The 21,744-nt window shown below is 35.5% G+C and overlaps 1 protein-coding gene across 13 annotated transcripts in view; it reads left to right on the top strand.

The window, feature by feature from the left end:
* The first annotated feature begins 20,735 nt into the window (after positions 1-20,735).
* The window catches only part of LOC138708728 (mucin-17-like), a 462,883-nt gene continuing 461,874 nt past the window's right edge, over positions 20,736-21,744 (top strand). For all 13 annotated transcript variants that reach the window (XR_011334762.1, XR_011334760.1, XR_011334761.1 and 10 more), the window contains exon 1: positions 20,736-20,892. The gene's annotated coding sequence lies outside the window, so the exon portion shown is untranslated. The remainder of the gene's footprint in view (positions 20,893-21,744) is intronic.

The raw sequence follows: 21,744 nt of genomic DNA, 5'->3' as shown, positions 1-21,744 counted from the left end.
TCTCTGTTCCTCTCTCAAAATGACAGTCCAAGTTTCACAGCCATAAAGAACAACCGGTAATATAACTGTTTTATAAATTCTAACTTTCACATTTTTTGACAGCAGACTAGATGACAAAAGCTTCTCAACCGAATAATAACACGCATTTCCCATATTTATTCTGCGTTTAATTTCCTCCCGAGTGTCATTTATATTTGTTACTGTTGCTCCAAGATATTTGAATTTTTCGAACTCTTCGAAGGATAAATCTCCAATTTTTATATTTCCATTTCGTACAATATTGTGGTCACGAGACATAATCATATACTTAGTCTTTTCGAGATTTACTTCCACCCCTATCGCTTTGCTTGCTTCAAGTAGAATTTCCGCGTTTTCCCTAATAGTTTGTGGATTTTCTCCTAACATATTCACGTCATCCGCATAGACAAGAAGCTGATGTAACCCGTTCAATTCCAAACCCTGCCTGTTATCCTGAACTTTCCTAATGACATATTCTAGAGCGAAGTTAAAAAGTAAAGGTGATAGTGCATCTCCCTGCTTTAGCTCGCAGTGAATTGGAAAAGCATCAGATAGAAACTGACCTATAGGGACTCTGCTGTAAGTTTCGCTAAGACACATTTTAATTAATCGAACTAGTTTCTTGGGAATACCAAATTCAATAAGAATATTATGTAAAACGTCTCTCTTAACCGAGTCATACGCCTTTTTGAAATCTATAAATAACTGATGTTTATTATTATTATTAGTCTATTATTATTATTATTATTATTATTATTATTACTATTATTATTATTATTATTATTATTATTATTATTATTATTATTATTATTATTACAGGCATTTTTGGGGGGGAAAATAGACGACACATATGTGATTATTAACGAAATAACTGGACAGATACTCCTGTACTCAAACAATATGTAAGAGGGTGTGCAACAAAGAAACCGTAACGAGTAAATTGGTGCAATCAGGTAGCAGGTATAACGCAGCAGGTAATGGGAATTCAATGAACCACCGGTGCAGCCAGTCCATATAAAGATACGTAACGTAACGACTTGGATTCGATTATTCAGTAGCGGATCATGATTTGCTGCGCACACATGTATTATTCATCCAGATGGCAGGCACGGCCGCCTTTAAGTCTTCATGTGTGTCACTGGAATCGGCTTCCAGCATGAGTGCCATGTATCGTTTAAGTAGCAGGAGAAAATTTTGAAACTTAGTTTTCAAAAATGTTTAACGTATCACACTTAATAAATGACTTTATATGCAAGATGTAATATGCTATTGCAAGTTCTTGCATTACTATTAATATCACAAGTACTGCTATTAATATTTTTACAAGTGCTTTCACTCTGTTACTAGTATACAGATACTTTTAGTATTATTTATTTGTCTTACTTACTTACTGGCTTTTAAGGAACCCGCAGATTCATTGCCGCCCTCACATAAGTCCGCCATCGATCCCTATCCTGTGCAAGATTAATCCAGTCTCTACCATCATAACCCACCTCCCTCAAATTTTAATATTATCCTACTATCTACGTCTCTGTCTCCCCAACGGTCTTTTTCCCTCAGGTTTTCTAACTAACACTATATATGCATTTCTAGATTCACCCATACGTGCTACACGTTCTATCCATCTCAAACGTCTGGATTTAATATTACTGATTATGTCAGGTGAAGAATACAATACGTGCAGTTCTGTGTTGTGTAACTTTCTCCATTCTCCTGTAACTTCATCCCTCTTAGCCTCAAATATTTTCCTAAGCACCTTATTCTCGGCCATTCTTAACCTCTGTTCTTCTCTCAAAGTGAGAGTCCAAGTTTCACAACCATACAGAACAACCGGTAATATAACTGTTTTATAAATTCTAACTTTCAGTTTTTTTTCTGAAACCAGTTTAGATGACAAAAGGTTTTCAACCGAGAAATAGCAAGCATTTCCCATGTTTATTCTGCGTTTAATTTCCTCTCGACAGTAATTTGTTACTGTTCCTCCAATGTTATGTTTATGTTTTTTTTATTTAACGACGCTCGCAACTGCAGAGGTTATGTGCCGGAATTTTGTCCCGCAGGAGTTCTTTTGCATGCCAGTAAATCCACTGACATGAGCCTGTCGCATTTAAGCACACTTAAATGCCATCGACCTGGCCCGGGGTCGAACCCGCAACTTTGGGCATAGAAGGCGAGCGCTATGCCAACTCCTCCAAGGTATTTGAATTTTTCCACCTCTTCAAAGGCTAAATTTCCATTTTTTTTTTTTTTTTTTTTTTTTTTGTATTTCCATTTCGTACTATGTTCTGGTCACGAGAGACAATAATAATAATAATAATAATAATAATAATAATAATAATAATAATAATAATAATAATAATAATAATAATGTTTTATTTTCGCTGGCAGAGTTAAGGCCATAAGGCCTTCTCTTCCACTCAACCAGCCTTAATCAATACAATACATAAATTTAAATTACAAATATTTTCATTACACTCACTTAAAAGGTTCTCCAGCAATAATCTTCACTACACATTTATTTAAATTTAGATAAATCTATAAGGTAAAGTAGTAACTTAATTTATGAGCTAATTTAATTCAATGAATTATAATTAATTTAATATTTGAGATAGCTAGTAAAATGATGAAAATTAATTTAATATAAGCTTACTAGGACTATGTTACAGGGAGAATATATATATTTCTATTTCTATAATGAGAATATTAATGTAATTGCCATTAGAGGTTTTGTAAATCTATTTAGAGAAATTAAAGATAATAATAATAAGAATGGACAGATGTTAGTTTCATTATAAGTAACAAATATTAATCAGCAATTCATCTGTTAAGTAAGAATTTATGTAATTTTGACCTAAATGAAGCTATTGTCCAACAACCCCTTATATCACTCGGAAGCGAGTTCCAATTTCTAGCAACTGAAACAATCATATACTTTGGCATGTATTTCATGTATATTGTTCAATCCTGGTTGACTGGAAGAAAAGGTCTTATGGCCTTAACTCTGCAAGGCAAAATAAAACTACAATAATTAACTTACAAATCTTCTCACCATTCGTGAGGTGCCACAAGGAACAAAGAGTTCTTAAAGGGTAAAACCTAACCATTTTCCCCCCATTACTACACGTGCTAGTGGATTATAGTGATTTTTTTAGATGTCAGGTTGAATTTTCTTTTATCAGTTTTCTTTCCAATTTCAAGTACTGAAAAGTGTGAAAACTGGCAGTTATTTTCTAATAAATTGTTATGAATAAACTGGGACCAGGTCTAAAAATTCCAAGTCAACTTTCGGTAACACGTAATACTTTTCGGGTGGCATTTGTACCTGTACTTTGGATTTGGTCCTAAAGTTTCAGAGTTAATTTAAACTTAGTTTTTTGCTTCCCTTGTAAAATTCTCTTTGACGGTTAGCAGGTTTACGCTCTAAGCCGACTATATATATATTTAACGTCTCAAAATCCGAGTCCTAAATATAACTTCATGGTGTTGACTTCATTAAGAGCTTTAAACAATTTTTATGCCTGAGCTCTTCTCCACATTATGCTAAACGGATGACTTGCAGATTTCTCTTGTGCGGTAACATAACTTCGGATTGTATCCAGTGTTGCCAACGGGACGGAAATTCCGTCAAAATTGACGGAATTTCAATGTAGCGGACGGGAAAAAAATGGCTTTGACGGGTGACGGATTTTCTGGCGGAAATTACGATTTACATCGTCTTTTGACATTTTTAGCTGTTGTCATTTTTAATTGTTTAATTTTTGGAAGATTTTGCTTTTTATTTGAACAGCCCTGCCTGTTCCATACTATGTTTAAAATCCCCTGTTTCAGATTTCCTCGCAATCAAGTAAGATGTTGACGAATTATTAGCCTATTTTAATCAGGATTTGTAAGTAAGTTGTGTTAAAATTTGCTTTATATATATATTGGGTGTTATATTTTTAATTTTGACGGATTCTGACGGATTTCTAGGTGTTATACTGACAGGAATACAATTTATGTGTTGGCAACACTGATTGTATCTAATGCGGCACACTCTGTACGTTCCATTGGCTGCCAGTAGACGTCCATGTCCCATCCGAGAATCGTAACCAAAACGATCCGTTAAAATCCAACTTCGACCATTGCGTACAACGTACATCGTCCAATACTGAAATATAATTTAGGTTATGGGACTGAAGAATATAACGAAACGCAGTTCACTTGTCTTTTCCAACAAAGGCCGTGCTGCAATGCAGATAGAGTACGACACACTTCGTTTCCATGGAAAATGTTTATGTCACTCGGATGTTTATCGTGTTATTAGGGCATCGCTGTGACTTTTGCGGTTCCGGAGACGATGAGACAATTATGATGCTTGATAAGCTGAGATCTGCATTTAGAACAGATAAAGCGATCCCTCGTAAAGTGACGTAGGCAGCTGAGTAATTCCCAACTGGGGCAGTCCGACTGCATTCCTGTCGCACCTATTCCTTTCTTGCACGCACAACACTCATGTCTCCGTGCTTACTGGCATGAACTATCCATTTGTTGACATATGTATCTTGGAGCAACAGTAACAAATATAAAAGACACTCGGGAGGAAATTAAACGCAGAATAAATATGGGAAATGCCTGTTATTATTCGGTTGAGAAGCTTTTGTCATCCAGTCTGCTGTCAAAAAATCTGAAAGTTACAAATTATAAAACAGTTATATTACCGGTTGTTCTGTATGGTTGTAAAAACTTGGACTCTCACTTTGAGAGAGGAACAGAGATTAAGGGTGTTTGAGAATAAGGTTCTGAGGCAAATATTTGGGCTAATAGGGATGAAGTTACAGGAGAATGGAGAAAGTTACACAACACAGAACTGCACGCATTGTATTCTTCACCTGGCATAATTAGGACCATTAAATCCAGACGTTTGAGATGGGCAGGGCATGTAGCATGTATGGGCTAATACAGAAATGCATATAGAGTGTTAGTTGGGAGGCCGGAGGGAAAAAGACCTTTGGAGAGGCAGAGACGTAGATGGGAAGATAATATTAAAATGGATTTGAGGGAGGTGGGATATGATGATAGAGACTGGATTAATCTTGCTCAGGATAGGGACCAATGGCGGGCTTATGTGAGGGCGGCAATGAACCTTCGGGTTCCTTAAAAGCCAGTAAATAAGTAAGCACTAGTATTTGCAATACAGTTTGGGGCTACGAAGGTAAAAATATGTATTTTGGGAGTACGCTAGCAAAAAAGATTGAATACCACTGTTTCAAACCATTTCCTTGCTACGCCGGTAGTGTCACTGCTGACCAGTTCGTCGCTTTGTTTGTTTGTTCCGCAGTCCAGTACCCAAATGCAGTAACAGTGTAATGCCGAACAGACCGTCGTTTGTTTCCAGTGTGTGTGGGTGCCGGGTTAAGGTCAGGGATTTGCGTACCTGGCTTTCTTCTCAATATACATTAAAGCCAGTCTGTGTTTTTATGGCTCTGCAATGGATATCAGCTATATTCGGTACATGAATATTAAGCAGGTGACGTAATCCTGAAGTTATTAATAAAGTAGGACTCTTAATACTGATCTCTTCTGTTGCCTTCAGTCAGTAGGAATTAATTTAATTTTCTCCACCCGGGCATGGAACAAACACTTTTATAAGACAGTAAAATTACGTCATCTTTCTTCTTTCATGTTTTCTTTTGATACTCAGTTAAAATAGAGCCGTGGCGAGAACGTGACTCGCGAGACATTGTGGCTCGCAGTGATAGCTGTGCATTTCGCTTGCTTCTAACCTCCGCCAACCCCCACCCTCTCACTCACTGGAGTCAAACTCCGTTCCATTTGCATTTGTCTCTGACCTGCGAGTGGCATATGTCTCTCTCCAAACCATGTACGAAAGTTCCAAGTAGGATGGGAGGACGCATTTTTTTGCTGCCAATATGATGAGAATATTAAATATATGATTTGTTCACAAGTATTACGAGGAAAACGGTTGTATAACATAAAACGGCATTATACTACATGTTACTGATGAAACATTAAAAGGTTAAGTGTTATCATCATCATCATCATCATCATCATCATCATCATCATCATCATCATCATCATCATCTCTGTACGTCGACCCTTTTTCAGCAGATGTACGAATAATGCGGTTAGCTCTTCAATTTGAACTCACTGATTTACAATGTGATGTCAAATGAAAGCTAGATGTAAGGACTTGACAAATGTTGAACTTTTCAAATCTTTGCCAAAAAATAAATATCCGAAGCTTCGTTCTTTCGCTTGCTCTGTTGAAGCCATGTTCGCTACAACTTAGGCTACGTTTGTGAAAAATTATTTTCAACAATGAAAATAGTAAAAACCAAATTTAGATCACGACTGACAGACAAATACCTTCGTCATCAACTACGACTGGCAGTAAGTGACATAATTCCTGATTTTGAAACTTTGTCGCAGAGACATTCTGAAGACAGTTAATTTTAGGTTGTGATAGTGTTCATTTCTTTCTTCGTTACACGTACTAAACATTAGTTTGTAGCCTTGTACTGTATAAAATTATATTTAAATGCTTGACGTAAGGAAAATGAAAATCCGCCAATAAGTCAGACAGTTGCTTCACTTCCCCTTCGGGTGTCCGCCTCCCTCCATAGGTGCGTTGCAGGTTACACAGTGGCTCGGCGCACGATTACATTTTCGCCACCGCTGAAATATATTATCAGTTACTGCATAAAAAGATATAATGTAACTATATTATTTTACCCTCTTGAGTTCCTATCTGGACCGCTTCTTAATAAAAGAAAATACGCTGAAAAAATCGAAGGAGGAAGTGGGTAGTTCGCATACAATCAGAGGAGTGGTCGATGCAGCTTTTGTTGAGTTCTCGCTAAAGAATCGAGCTTCTATTGTCTTTCAGTAGTCCATGTGCTGAAGTGAACAACTGCCACTCGGCAGGCAAGATGGCAGTGGGCAGAGAAAGAAATGTAGTTTTCAATCATACACAACTTTTTCTCATTAGGACCACTTTAATTTAACAGTATTTTCATTTGATTCTAGTGCTGATATTCAGCAACATTCATTTAAGTGAATAATAAAACAGTAGTAGTCCGCCTTTTTGGTTCACTGGATAGTCTATGCGCTTCTCAACCGAGCGGTCCATGATTTGATTCCTGGCGAAGGTGGAAATTTATCTCCATTTCTTGGACTATGTTTTCGTCTCTTGTCTTGTACTTGGTTCTGTGACATCTTCGTGGTGATTCTGGATCATGCTGACCACACGCTCAGAGAGGCCAGCCATATGAAAGAGTGATATATTGGTCCGAAGAAATACCAAAACATCTATAAGAAGAAATAATAATAATTATTATTACTATTGTTGATATACGAGTATATGGAAGATACGAAAATGAGGGGTTCAGAAGAAGGAGACTGGCGGGATAGAGAATAATGGCGGAAAAGAATTTGGGCACAGGGAGATGCTTGAGCATTTAAAAATCTGTTCTTATTTATAATAATAATAATAATAATAATAATAATAATATTAATAATAATCATCATCATCATCATCATCATCATCCACAAACGATTATGGAAAACACGGGGATTTTACGAAGCAAGTAAAGAGATAGGTTTGGAAGTAAATCCCGAAAAGATAAGTATATGATTATGTCTCGTGACCAGAATATTGTACGAAATGGAAATATAAAAATTGGAGATTTATCTTTTGAAGAGGTGGAAAAATTAAAATACCTTGAAGCAACAGTAACAAATATAAACGACACTCGGGAGGAAATTAAACGCAGAATAAATGCGTGTTATTATTCGGTTCAGAAGCTTTTATCATCTAGTCTGCTGTCAAAAAATCTGAACGTTAGAATTTATAAAACAGTTGTATTACCGGTTGTTCTGTATGGTTGTGAAACTTGGACTCTTACTTTGAGAGAGGAACAGAGATTAAGGGTGTTTGAGAATAAGGTTCTTAGGAAAATATTTGGGGCTAAGAAGGGTGAAGTTACAGGAGAATGGAGAAAGTTACACAACACAGAACTGCACGCATTGTATTCTTCACCTAACATGATTAGGAACATTAAATCCAGACGTTTGAGATTGGCAGGGCATGTAGCACGTATGGGCGAATGCAGAAATGCATATAGAGTGTTAGTTGGGAGGCCGGAGGGGAAAAGACCTTTGGGATGGCCGAGACGTAGATGGGAGGATAATGTTAAAATGGATTTGAGGGAGGTGGGATATGATGATAGAAACTGGATTAATCTTGCTCAGGATAGGGACCAATGGCGGGCTTATGTGAGAGTGGCAATGAACCTTCGGGTTCCTTAAAAGCCATTTGTAAGTAAGTAATATAGTATTTTCTTGACGACCAACAAATTATAAAAATAACATAAATGGAGATGTGGAAAGAAGATTTAATCAATTTTGACTATATTTCATTCAAAGCAACTTTAAATTATGAAGTTTCAGAAGTAGCAAAGAACTGTCATATTAGAGGTTACAATAATTAATTTTTTCTATGCCCTGTTCTTTAAAGAAAAGTAGTTATACCGCCACTTTTACCGACCACGTCCTTCTTCCTTCCCGACGTAACCACAACACTTGATATCGTTATCGTACAATAGCTGAAATCTGAAACAAGCGCCATGAGTACGATTTATCACTGTTTACCATTTCATTATTTTTATAGTTACTCTTGAAAACTAGTCGCACAAAAACTTTTAATTTACGATGATACATCACCATACGAATGTCCACAGATATACGATGCAAGAAATTACGTCAAGCCTTAATCAGAATTCAGAGGTTCGCTATTTTTAAAAGAGGAAGAGACATAAATGCGTGGTGAATGTCAGAGGTTAGATGTTGCATAACTTGACTTAAATTGATTATATCCATTCACTTCAATAGAATGTTGATTAATATACAGTCTTTTCTTGACCAATACGAAATAATTGATCGTTTCTAACAAAATTCAGTTTTTTCGTTAAAATGTTCTAACATCTAACATTGCTTTCAACTTGTAATACATAAATTACCTTACATGGTAAATGACCAGACGAACAGAAGGTACATTTACGCACGCATGTTGTATTGCATTGCAATTCTATTTCCATATTAGGCCTATCTTCTAGCATCGTTATTAACTTGTAGTGGTGACCCATAGTAAGGTTCAGAGGTTAAGCGATATGATTAATGTTACAGGGTATTTTTTGTATTTATTTATTTACACTGCAAGTGGGCAAGCACCCGGTGGCAGTGGTATATACAATATTAACAATACACAGTTAAAATGATAAGCAATACACAATAAAATTTACAATACATAATACAATTTACAACACATATACAATTTTATACACAATACAATAAGAATACACAATACAATTTAACACAATAATAATAAAACATAAAATAAAACACCTAATTTTACAACACAACCTACATAATTATGTATAGGTCCTACATAAGTTTCAATAGTCTTTCACTTTACTCTCATCTCATTCCCTGTAGTGGCACTATGACGCATTTCACTGACACTTTAGCACACATTTCACTGAAACTCTGTAACACATTTCACTGACACTTTAGCACACATTTCACTGACACTATAGAACACATTTCACTGACACTATAGAACACATTTCATTGACGCTATAAATTATCACTGATCGGAACTGTTCACTGCACTGTAAAACCATAATTAAATTTTACATCCAATCAGTCACACTTTTAATAAAATTCAGCTAATTTTTTCGAAGATAGTAAAATATTGTAAATATCCATACTGTGGTCACGTAATACAGAGGAAGACAAGTCGAGATTCACTTCTAAAACAAATTATGGCTATGAAACTGAGAAGATATATATATATATATATATATATATATATATATATATATATATATATATATATATATGTGTAGGGGAGACTGTTGTACCTTTAAACACTTTTTACATTTTTTTTTTAATTTTGTGAAATGAAATTTTTTAAATGAAAAAATGGTTGATATAATTCTTAAAGATTCCTTTACAACTTTCTGTATATATTTTCCTGTTTTACAGATTCATTAAGAATGGAAAAAATAAAATGAAGGGATATGTAATGTGTTCAAAGGTACAACAGGTTCATGTACCTTGCAACATACTCACTTGTAAGTTGGAACACGTGGAATATAGGTGGGAATATAGCTGTAAAAACTGACAATTATATTTAAAATGTATTTGCCATCATAAACCAGAGCAGGCTTCTCTGATTGAGATTTTATTTCCTGGAGGAGCAATAAGTGCTTCAACAGCTTTCTTCAAGGCATCCGGATCAATTGGGGGCCTCTTAACTCCAGACTTATTTCGTGACATGATCTTAAAATAAAAGAAAAACAAAAACCGATAGTGTCCTGTACCTTGGAACAAGTTCCATGGTACAAGATGTTCTGTGTTCAAAGGTACAAGAGGGTGCACTTTTAAACAAATGTGGCTCCCAGAACTAGAGATTCGAATAAATCATGGAAATTAAAATATGTTATTACTCACTAGATGATACTTGATGGATAGTAACAAATACAATCTGGTTTTGTGTTAGAAAACATATATCAGTCAACGAAATGTTTACTTTTGGTACTAAAAAATTCGTTTGTCCACAGAACTCACACTTTGGAATAAATCAAACTGAAACTACGACCAGAGATACCTAGCGGCTTTCCCTACAATCTACTTCAGTTTGAGTCCTCTAGGTAGAAGGAAAAATTAAAAAAACAAAAAATGTTCAAAGGTACACTATGCTCAAGGTACAACAGTCTCCCCTATATATGTATGTACTGCAACAGTTGGTCATTACAGGCAATTTGTAATGGGAGCTGCATTCACTGCGGCTCGGAATATGGCAACTTTAGTGCGACTGGTGGAAGAGCTGGGCAACGAATAATTTAAATTCAAATAGGCATATATTGGAGTGCAATATTGCTGGGTAGATTCTCGGGAACACAAAACAATAATCAATTGTTTGTTCTGAAAGAAATAATTACATAAAACTGTTCATTTATTACAGTCAGATAAAATGTGTATATTTGTCATATGTTTTCAGTTCTGCCCTCCCTTTCTATGCGCGTACGCAGTGCTGTACTCTGAACAATCTGTAAAGAATCATTCGTTACTCCATCCGTTATTCTAGGAGAATTTATCTATCTGGTTTATTTGTAAACCTTACACTTTACAATCGCTAACAGGTTTTCTATTTTAATGTAAAATAGGCTTATCAAGGATGCCCTTTATATCTGTCCTGTTCAACATCTACTCGGAGGACTTAGTGGAAAAACTATTTTAAGAACATGGGAAAGGTGATAGTAGGAGGAAGAAGAATAAAGTGCGTAAGATTTGCTGATGATATGGCGTTGTTAACAGAAGAGGAGACAATAATAAGGGATATGCTACTGGAGCTAAATGACAGCTGTGAGCAGTATGGGATGAAGATAAATGCCAACAAGACGAAGAGCATGGTCATAGGAAGAAAAATAAATAAGGTAAACGTGCGAATTCTAAATGAGGCAGTAGAGCAAGTGGACAGCTTCAAATACTTGGGGTGTACTATAAGCAGTAACATGAGCTGCTGCCAGGAAGTCAAAAGGAGGATAGCAATGGCAAAGGAAGCTTTTAATAGAAAAATCATAATCTGCGGACCTCTGGAAAAAGATCTAAGGAAGAGACTAGTGAAGTGCTTTGTATGGAGTGTGGCATTATACTGTATGGGGCAGGAACATGGACATTACGACGAAGTGAAGAAAAGCGAATTGAAGCATTTGAAATGTGGATATGGAGAAGAATGGAGCGTATGAGGTGAACAGACAGAATAAGAAATGAAGCTGTGTTGGAAAGAGTGGATGAAAAAAGAATTATGCTGAAACTGATCAGGAAGAAGAAAAGGAATTGGCTGGGTCACTGGCTGAGAAGAAACTGCCTACTGAAAGGTGCACTGGAAGGAATGGTGAACGGGAGAAGAGTTCGGGGCAGAAGAAGATATCAGATGATAAACGATATTAAGATATATGGATCATATGAGGAGACAAAGAGGAAGGCAGAAATAGGAAAGAGTGAAAGACCTACCCTTGGGCAGAACACTATGAACGATCAAGTGAGTGAGTGAGTGAGTGAGTGAGTGAGTGAGTGAGTGGGTGAGTGAGTGAGTGAGTGAGTGAGTGAGTGAGTGAGTGAGTGAGTGAGTGAGTGAGTGAGTGAGTGAGTGAGTGAGTGAAAGAAACATTTATATTATTTGGTTGCATTCAAAATATTTCGTATGCACTTAGTTACTTACTTACTAGCTTTATATCCTGAGCAAGATTAATCCATTCTCTATCATCATATCCCACCTCCCTCAAATCCATTTTAATATTATCTTCCCATCTACGTCTCGGCCTCCCCAATGGTATTTTTCCCTCCGGCCTCCCAACTAACACTCTATATGCATTTCTGGATTCGCCCATACGTGCTACATGCTCTGCCCATCTCAAACGTCTGGATTTAATGTTCCTAATTATGTCAGGTGAAGAATACAATGCGTGCAGCTATGCGTTGTGTAACTTTCTCCATTCTCCTGTAACTTCATCCCTCTTAGCCCCCAATATTTTCCTAAGCACCTTATTCTCAAACAACCTTAACCTATGTTCCTCTCTCAAAGTGAGAGTCCAAGTTTCACAACCATACAGAACAACCGGTAATATAACTGGTTTATAAATTCTAACTTTCAGATTTTTTGAGAGCAGATTAGATGATAAAAGCTTCTCAACCGAATAATAACAGGCACTTCCCATATTTATTCTGTGTTTAATTTCCTCCCGAGTATCATTTATATTTGTTACTGTTGCTCCCAGGTATTTGAATTTCTCCACCTCTTCAAAAGATAAATTTCCAATTTTTATATTTCCATTTCGTACAATATTCAATATTCAATATGTCGTATGTAGTAAATTTAATTGTGGAATGCATTAAATTATAATATATTATCCACATATCTTTCATTTTTTCTGCTTCCCAAATTTATTTGGTCTGTCATAAATCTTGTCCTAATCTAGTTCAAGTCCGTGCAGATAATATTCAATGAAAATGAAGTCGAAGAAATTTCGAAGCATACTATATACATTTTCTCGTAATTTAATTCGAAGATATGTAAAGTTTGTGGAAGTGAACAATTGGTCCTATTATCAAAAATTTAAATCACTACATAAACCAAAGCTGGGAGTCTTGAAACTAATGAAGTTAATGCCAAGATATAGAAATCAGTGACTGTAAAAACTTAGTTCGCAACATGTTGAAGATGGCGCCGACTGCGCTGAACCTAAAGGGAGTGAAATTCCTTATAGTGAGACGAGAGGGGAGGGACTGCGAATCTTGTGACGTAACGGAGACAGATCTGGATGAGGAAACTCTGAGGATAATGATAATTATCCCTGAAATTATGAAGTGATGTAACCGACTATCCATGTTATCTTCGAAGTGCAGAAAGAATTGTGAAGATAAAAAAATGTTGTTAGAATGCTTAATAGTGCAATGATTAACTAATACTTCATAATAATAGATCTCTGCTCTCCTTGTCCATCTGTCTCTGTCTGTCTTATTCAAGTATGTAGCCTATAACCTTGAATCTGAGGAAGTCGCCCCTATAGTTATTCAGAAGAGGTGTAGGCTGGACTTTTTTCCGTTCACCAGGAATAGATAGATACATAACAAGCTGCACTCCTTCTGAAAAAACCCACCATTGTTTTCCCTCGCGATATAGAACCATAAACAGCATTTGCTTCCATTAGCAAGGACTTAAAGTAGCGCACATGAAATTGAGACATCCCTTTAATTAAATTACCCAAAGAATAGAATTCAGGTATGCAGGGAAAATGCTCCTCTTTAGCGTGTGAAATACAGTGTTACTTTAGATCTTTCCGATTACAAACTTGAATAACTATCGTTAGGAGACACTTAAAAACATGATATTGGTATCAATGGAAAGAAAAACTCAAATATTTTTTGTTATCCATTCGGTTAAATCACATGTGCTACTCTTAAATCAGCAAAAATTAAAAAACATGAAATTGGTATCAACAGAAACAGAAACTCCTACAATTTTTAAATTTTTTCACTGGAAAACATGAAACAGAGAGAGAAACATTTGGTTCACAACCGTAAGTAAGTCACATGTGCTCAATGTGAGCTGCTTGTGTCACACGACACACATCAAGTCTGTAGTCAATTTCCTGCCATTCATGTTGTAGCATTGGACCATCCACCAGAGCAATGGCCTCTGTGATGCGGACACGAAGATCCTCAATGGTAGGTGGTAATGGTGGCTGATACACTTGTTGTTTTATAAAACCCCAAAGAAAAAAATCACAAGGAGTGAGGTCGGGGGAACGTGGAGGCCAATGCAAACTTTCTAAATCTTCACGGCCAACCCGTCCAATCCATCTCTATCTCTGTGGACTTCGTGTGAAACTCTCTCACACGCCCCACATTTGCCTCACTAACGGACGACCGGTTGACTTCCGCTTACAGATGCATCCCCTCGTTTTGAAGTCAGCGCACCACTTACGGATGCTGGGCCACTGGGTGGATCAACACCAAATTTTCTTCTAAAATTGCGTTGTACAGTGACAACACACTGGGATATGTGAAAATCTAGCACACAAAATGTCCTCCTGTCTTTGTTTGCAGCTATTTTTCTGTTATATCGCCTCCTAGCAACGAAATTAATAAATATGCGACAGGTTCACCAACATAACAAAAAATATTTGAGCTTCTTTTTCCATTGATACCAATATAATGTTTCTAAGTGTCTCCTAACGATAGTTATTTAAGTTTGTAATCGGAAAGATCATTTATAGTAACACTGTACATCAAACACTCTCGGATAGGTAAACTGGATGGCCTCTTCAGTCATTCAATAAACAGGCTTTAGACCTTGTGGTCTGTTGCGCACTCAATCCATCGTTTAGTCGATCGTCCTATAGATCTCCTGCCACGAGGTATACCTACAGGGTGATTCACGAGGAGTTATCACCACTTACGGAGCTTATTTCCGAACACATTTTGAGCAAGAAATGTCATATAGACATGGGTTCTATTCTCAGTATTTTCAGAGCTACACTAATTTGAAGTTGTTAAAAATACCTTTTTTGTTCAGTTTAAGGGTGAAAGAATATTACAGATAGAGAATGAACTATTCAGAAGTATACTTTTTTAATTGGCTAGTGTTCTGAAGCTAAAAATATGTTGTTAACTTCATTTGCTTCGTACAGAATTTTTTTTTTCAACTACAAAATTAAATTCTTTTATCCACTAGCACAACAATTGTTACAAATCACGTCACTCTTGTAATCTCTTAAAGACTGTACATTAGGATGCAAAATTGAAATGTAAAGAATCAAGTTATTAGAAGTCATATGATCTGTACCAAATTATGTATGTATGTATGTATGTATGTATGTATGTATGTATGTATGTATGTATGTATGTATGTATGTATGTATGTATGCATGCATGCATGCATGCATGCATGTATGTGTGCATGCATGCATGTATGTGTGCATGTATGTATGTATGTGTGCATGTATGTATGTGTGTATGCATGTATGCATGTATGTATGTGTGCATGTATGTACTGTATGTATGTATGTACTGTATGTATTTATTTACACTGCAAGTGGGCAAGCACTCGGTGGCAGTGGTATACACAATACAGTATAAACAATACACAATAAATTACAATACACAATACAATTATATACACAATACAATAAGAATACACAATACAATTTAACACAATAATTACAATTGAAGAGTCCACTACAAGAATGATGGATGTCATTTGGAATACAGTTTGCAGGAGAAGCAATTGAAAGTTTGAAATGCTTAGCGCTCAAAGCTTAACTGTGATTTTCCGATCATTACTGGACAATGACTATCAGTGTTAATGCCATATAACTCTGTATGTACATTCTATATGTCTTAAGCTATGCATTGACAGTCTTGGTTCATTTTCGACAAGAAAGTGACATCCATCATTCTTGCAGTGGACTGTTCAATTAATAATAAAACATAAAATACCTAATTTTACAATACAACCTACATATGTATAGGCCCTACATAAGTTTCAATAGTCTTTCACTTTACTCTCATCTCACTTACTGTAGTGGCACTATGGCGCATTCACTGACACTCTATAACACATTTCACTGACACTCTGTAACACATTTCACTGACACTATAGAACACATTTCATTGACGCTATAAATTATCACTGATCGGAACTGTTCACTGCACTGTAAAACCATAACTTCACTGACTCACCTCGCTTCACTGATACAACAGTTCAATTAAGACAAATAATTACACCCTTATGCATACTTATAAACAGAACTACATTTAAACTAAACATTTCTAGTCTAAGGCCCTCTTACACGCTATTTTTAAATAATTTACAATTCAAACCAAGGGAGTAACTCGTCAGGCTAAATAAATACATGTCACCTTAAAAAATTAAATGATAAATGTCATCTTAATTTTAATTTGCACTTTATACACAACTTTTTAAGTTATTCTTGAATTTCCTTAAGGAAGGATAACTTATCGTGATAAGTGTGTAAGAATAATGTAATTTTTCGTTAAAAATTGCGAAAAAAAAATCGGTAGGAAGCAACTAAGCAATTAACAACACATTTTCAGTTTCAGAATACTAGCTAATTAGAGAAAATATACTTCTGAATAGTTCATTCTCTGTTTGTAACATTCTTTTACCCTTAAAACTAGGGAAAAAAGGTATTTTAACAACTCCAAATTAGTGTAACTCTGAAAATATTGGGAATAGGACCCTTGTTTATGACATTTTTTGCTCGGAATGTCTTCGGAAATAAGCTCCGTTAGTGACGGTAATTCATCGTGAATCACCCTATATAATACACGATTTGTCTTGGGATTCTTGTTCGATTTATTATATTAAGGTAGTTCTGCCAGTTGTCTCTCTGCATTTTTAGATACGATATGTAAGGATGGATTGTATATTCATTTGTTCTAGATGTATTCATTCATTCATTCATTCATTCATAGATTTCTGCCCATGGGCAGGTCTTGCACTATAAACCGAGGATTCTCAAATCTTTCATATTTTCTGGCTTCCTCTTAGTCCTCGCATATGATCCGTATATCTTAAGGTCGTCCAGTGGCTTACGCAGAATTCTGTCAATTATTATTATAATTATTGTTATTATTATTATTATTATTATTATTATTATAATTATTATTATTATTATTATTATTATTATTATTATTATTATTATTATATCCAGACGTTTGAGATGGACAGGGCATGTAGCACGTATGGGCGAATCCAGAAATGCATATAGAATGTTAGTTGGGAGGCCGGAGGGAAAAAGACCTTTGGGGAGGCCGAGACGTAGATGGGAAGATAATATTAAAATGGATTTGAGGGATGTGGGATATGATGGTAGAGACTGGATTAATCTTGCTCAGGATAGGGACCAATGGCGGGTTTATGTGAGGGCGGCAATGAACCTCCGGGTTCCTTAAAAGCCAGTAAGCATTATTATTATTATTATTATTATTATTATTATTATTATTATTATTATTATTATTATTATTATTATTATTATTATTGTTTAGTCAACTCACCGAGGTAAGGTCTGAACCTCGCAAGTGATTCCAACAAAACACCACTTATGAGCCAACTAGGCCAGGAGATAATGGGGTAGGGTAGACAGTCCCTTTTCCCCCTCCATTGTATACATCACCGATTAGCCACATGTACACTAATCAGACTTCAGATGCCTACAAAACAATACTGTTCTTCCTCTGACACATATCGTCAAGTGAGATGTACTGCCTGATAATAGATGTACATATCAGCCAGAACCTCAATGTTTACTATGTAAAGGACTAAAAAAAAATCCGAATTTTGAACTCTCAAATGTTTTTTACTTTTGATTTTTATTTTTCTATTTTTCTATTTTCTATTATTTTTTTTAGAAATATTTTGAAACCCAATTTTTTAGTGGAAGAACTCAATTTTTAAATTCCCTTTTTTCTTCGTTACATTCACAAGACATAGAGAAACATTTCTGTGCATTCATTTTGTGAAATATCTCATTTATTCACTTTCAACAATTTTTTTCTTCAATTTTTATGTTATTTTTTCTATAATAACATGAAAGAAATATTAATAAAATAAACTAGCATCATTTCTTACAAATTAAATGCATAGAAATATACCTCATAAATACTTGCAATAAAAATTTCATCCACATTGATTAGTATTTGACATAAAAAGGTTGCTGTTGAATCGAGAAATGTAAACTTACGCAAAATGGGTTTCAAAGTTAAACCTATATTTATGTAATACATACCTACCACAATTCTCCTCCGCTACAGTCATCTAGTAACAAAAAGTTACAAGATTCGTAATCAGAAATTTGTAAAATAGAATTCTTTGATGAAAAAAAAAAATAATAATTTTGACAGCTCTTTAAATGCCACGCCCCCTTACAGCCTTAACTTAAAAACAGTTTTAAACATATTTGTAATCAGAATTAAACTAAATCCATTTAATATTTTAGATAATTCTGTAGGACAAATTAATATATACCTTAATATGTAAAGCCATTTAGTATAGTATAGTATGCCATTACGAAAGTCCAGAATAACAGAGAGGGTTTGGAATTGAACGAGTTACATCAGCTGCTTGTCTATGCGGATGACGTGAATATGTTAGGAGAAAATCCACACACGATTAGGGAAAACACGGGTATTTTACTGGAAGCAAGTGAGGAGATAGGTTTGGAAGTAAATCCCGAAAAGACAAAGTATATGATTATGTCTCGTGACGAGAATATTGTACGAAATGGAAATATAAAAATAGGAAATTTATCTTTTGAAGAGGTGGAGAAGTTCAAATATCTTGGAGCAACAGTAACAAATATAAATGATACTCGGGAGGAAATTAAACACAGAATAAATATGGGAAATGCCTGTTATTATTCGGTTAAGAAGCTTTTATCATCCAGTCTGCTGTCAAAAAATCTGAAAGTTAGAATTTATAAAACAGTTATATTACCGGTTGTTCTGTATGGTTGTGAAACTTGGACTCTCACTTTGAGAGAGGAACAGAGATTAAGGCTGTTTGAGAATAAGGTGCTTCGGAAAATATTTGGGGCTAAGAGGGATGAAGTTACAGGAGAATGGAGAAAGTTACACAACGCAGAGCTGCACGCATTGTATTCTTCACCTGACATAATTAGGAACATTAAATCCAGACGTTTGAGATGGGTAGGGCATGTAGCACGTATGGGCGAATCCAGAAATGCATATAGAGTGTTAGTTGGGAGGCCGGAGGGAAAAAGACCTTGAGGGAGGCCGAGACTTAGATGGGAAGATAATATTAAAATGGATTTGAGAGAGGTGGGATATGATGATAGAGAATGGATTAATCTTGCTCAGGATAGGGACCGATGGCGGGCTTATGTGAGGGCGGCAATGAACCTCTGGGTTCCTTAAAAGCCAGTAAGTAAGTATTATTTTCTATTTTTCTATTTTCTATTATTTTTTAGAAATATTTTGAAACCCAATTTTTTAGTGGAAGATCTCAATTTTTAAATTCCTTTTTTTCTTGTTTAAATTCACAAGACATAGTTAGACATTTCTATGCATTCATTTTGTGAAATATCTCATTTATTCACTTCCAATTTTTTTTTTTTATTTTTAATGTTATTTTTTCTAGAAATCATGAAATATTAATAAAACTAGCATCATTTCTTACAAATTAAATGCATAGAAACATACCTCATAAATACTTGCAGTAAAAATTTAATCCAGATTGTTTAATATTTGGCATTAAATAATTGGTGTTGAATCAAGAAAAATAAACTTATATGGAAAAATGGATTTGAAAGTAAAATGAATATTTATGTAAATTAAAATTCTCCTCCGCTACATTCATCTAGCAACTTCAGGGAGCCAACTTTAGAATAAAAAGTTATCAGATTTGTAATTAGAAATTTGTAAAATAGAATTCTTTGATGAAAAAATGATAATTTTGCAAGCACTTTAAATGCCACGCCCCCTTACAGCCTTAATTTAAAAACAGTTTTAAACATATTTGTAATTAGAATTGAACTAAATCCATTTAGTATATGAAAATATAAATTTTAAAAACGTGAAATAGCAACTAAATTTTTTTTTGGAAAATTTCATGATTTTCAGTGAAGTCTGCCCCTTAATGTCTATAAAAAGGAAAAGGGCAAACTTCGAGAAAACCCCAAATTCGACTTTATCTGCCACAACTGTCACTGTGGATTTTTAATGAAAAATTCCAACCCTGGCCTGGAATAGATCCCAGACACCCTGTGTGACAAGCTAATGGTAATTGCATTACTTTGTTGCAATTCCATGTAAAAATGTTAACATCTGTCCATATTCTGATAATGCCTTGTAACAATTAGCAGGATGAGTTGGAAGGTCAGGCGTGTCTTTCCAGATTAATGAATGAAATAGAATTTAATACCATAAGCAAGCATGTGATCAGGCCCCCCCCTCGCCTCTCGCCATGCGATCCCGCTGTTCCACTGCACCTGAACATAAAGGGAGTGAAATTTCTTGCAGTGAGTCGAGAGGGGAGAGACTGCGAATCGTGTGACGTAGCCGAGGCAGATCTGGTCACGTGACTGCGTGTGTTTCCAGACTTGGAGCTGGATGCTGGAGAAGCAACAAGTGTGTGTGTGCCGACATTGAGTGACCGGCAGTCTTAGCAAGCTGACACAACCTCGAGCTCTTACGCTAATCGCAGGGAAGGACGTCAACACAGAAGTCAGTGCATCGCGGAATCTGCGGCTTCACCACCAAGCTCTGGTGAGTCCTGCCTTGCTTTGTGATCAGTGACGAACATGTGATTTAGATGTCTCTGCGATTCTGGTCAGCCCTGAGTTAAAACAGCTCTTGGATTGGTATGAGTGTCCGAAAAACTGGCGATATGAGTTATATTTGTGAACTTGAGGGATACGACTAAATACGAACCGCATTCAGTTGTTATTAAAAATATAAGCGATTCTCAACTATTTTATAAGTCAAAAACATTGAATTCGTTGTCAAGGAAACGTAACCGAACTTCTATAGAGGATTCCACGTTGAGAAAAAACCATTAGTTTTAGACCCGTAACACACTTGCAGAGTTTTCGCCATCGAGAAATGTGTTGCGAGAAAATTTAAAAAATTGATAACATGGATTCAAATGGACGTCCACACACTGGAAGAGATTCTCGCTCGAGACAAAAACCTCGCGCGAGTTTCTCGCTGGAATCGGAAGCTCAGCGAATTTTCTTGACACATTTATCAAACATGTTTGACATTTATACTCTTTATGACGATTGAATGTAGAAAAAGATATCACAGGTGGCGATGAATTGTATTGTTTTTATTTGAAAATGAGGAAAGATGGCTGATAATTGCAGTCAGAAACTTATTGAACTTGTACGATATCACCCGTAGGCGTATTTATATGATACACGGGATGAAAACTATAAAAACACGAAACTTAAAGAAGAAATATGGAGACAAATATCAGATTATCAGAAAATAAATAGGGCTATATTTTATTTTGATGAGATTTAATAGTATTGATTAAACATTTCAAATAATGTATCTATATGTCTTAACAGTTTACATAATTTTACTCAGAATATAGCAAAGAGTTCTCTATCATAT

This window comes from Periplaneta americana, chromosome 11, assembly GCF_040183065.1.
Source record: "Periplaneta americana isolate PAMFEO1 chromosome 11, P.americana_PAMFEO1_priV1, whole genome shotgun sequence".
NCBI lineage: Eukaryota > Metazoa > Arthropoda > Insecta > Blattodea > Blattidae > Periplaneta > Periplaneta americana.
This window is presented reverse-complemented; position numbering and strand designations above follow the sequence as displayed.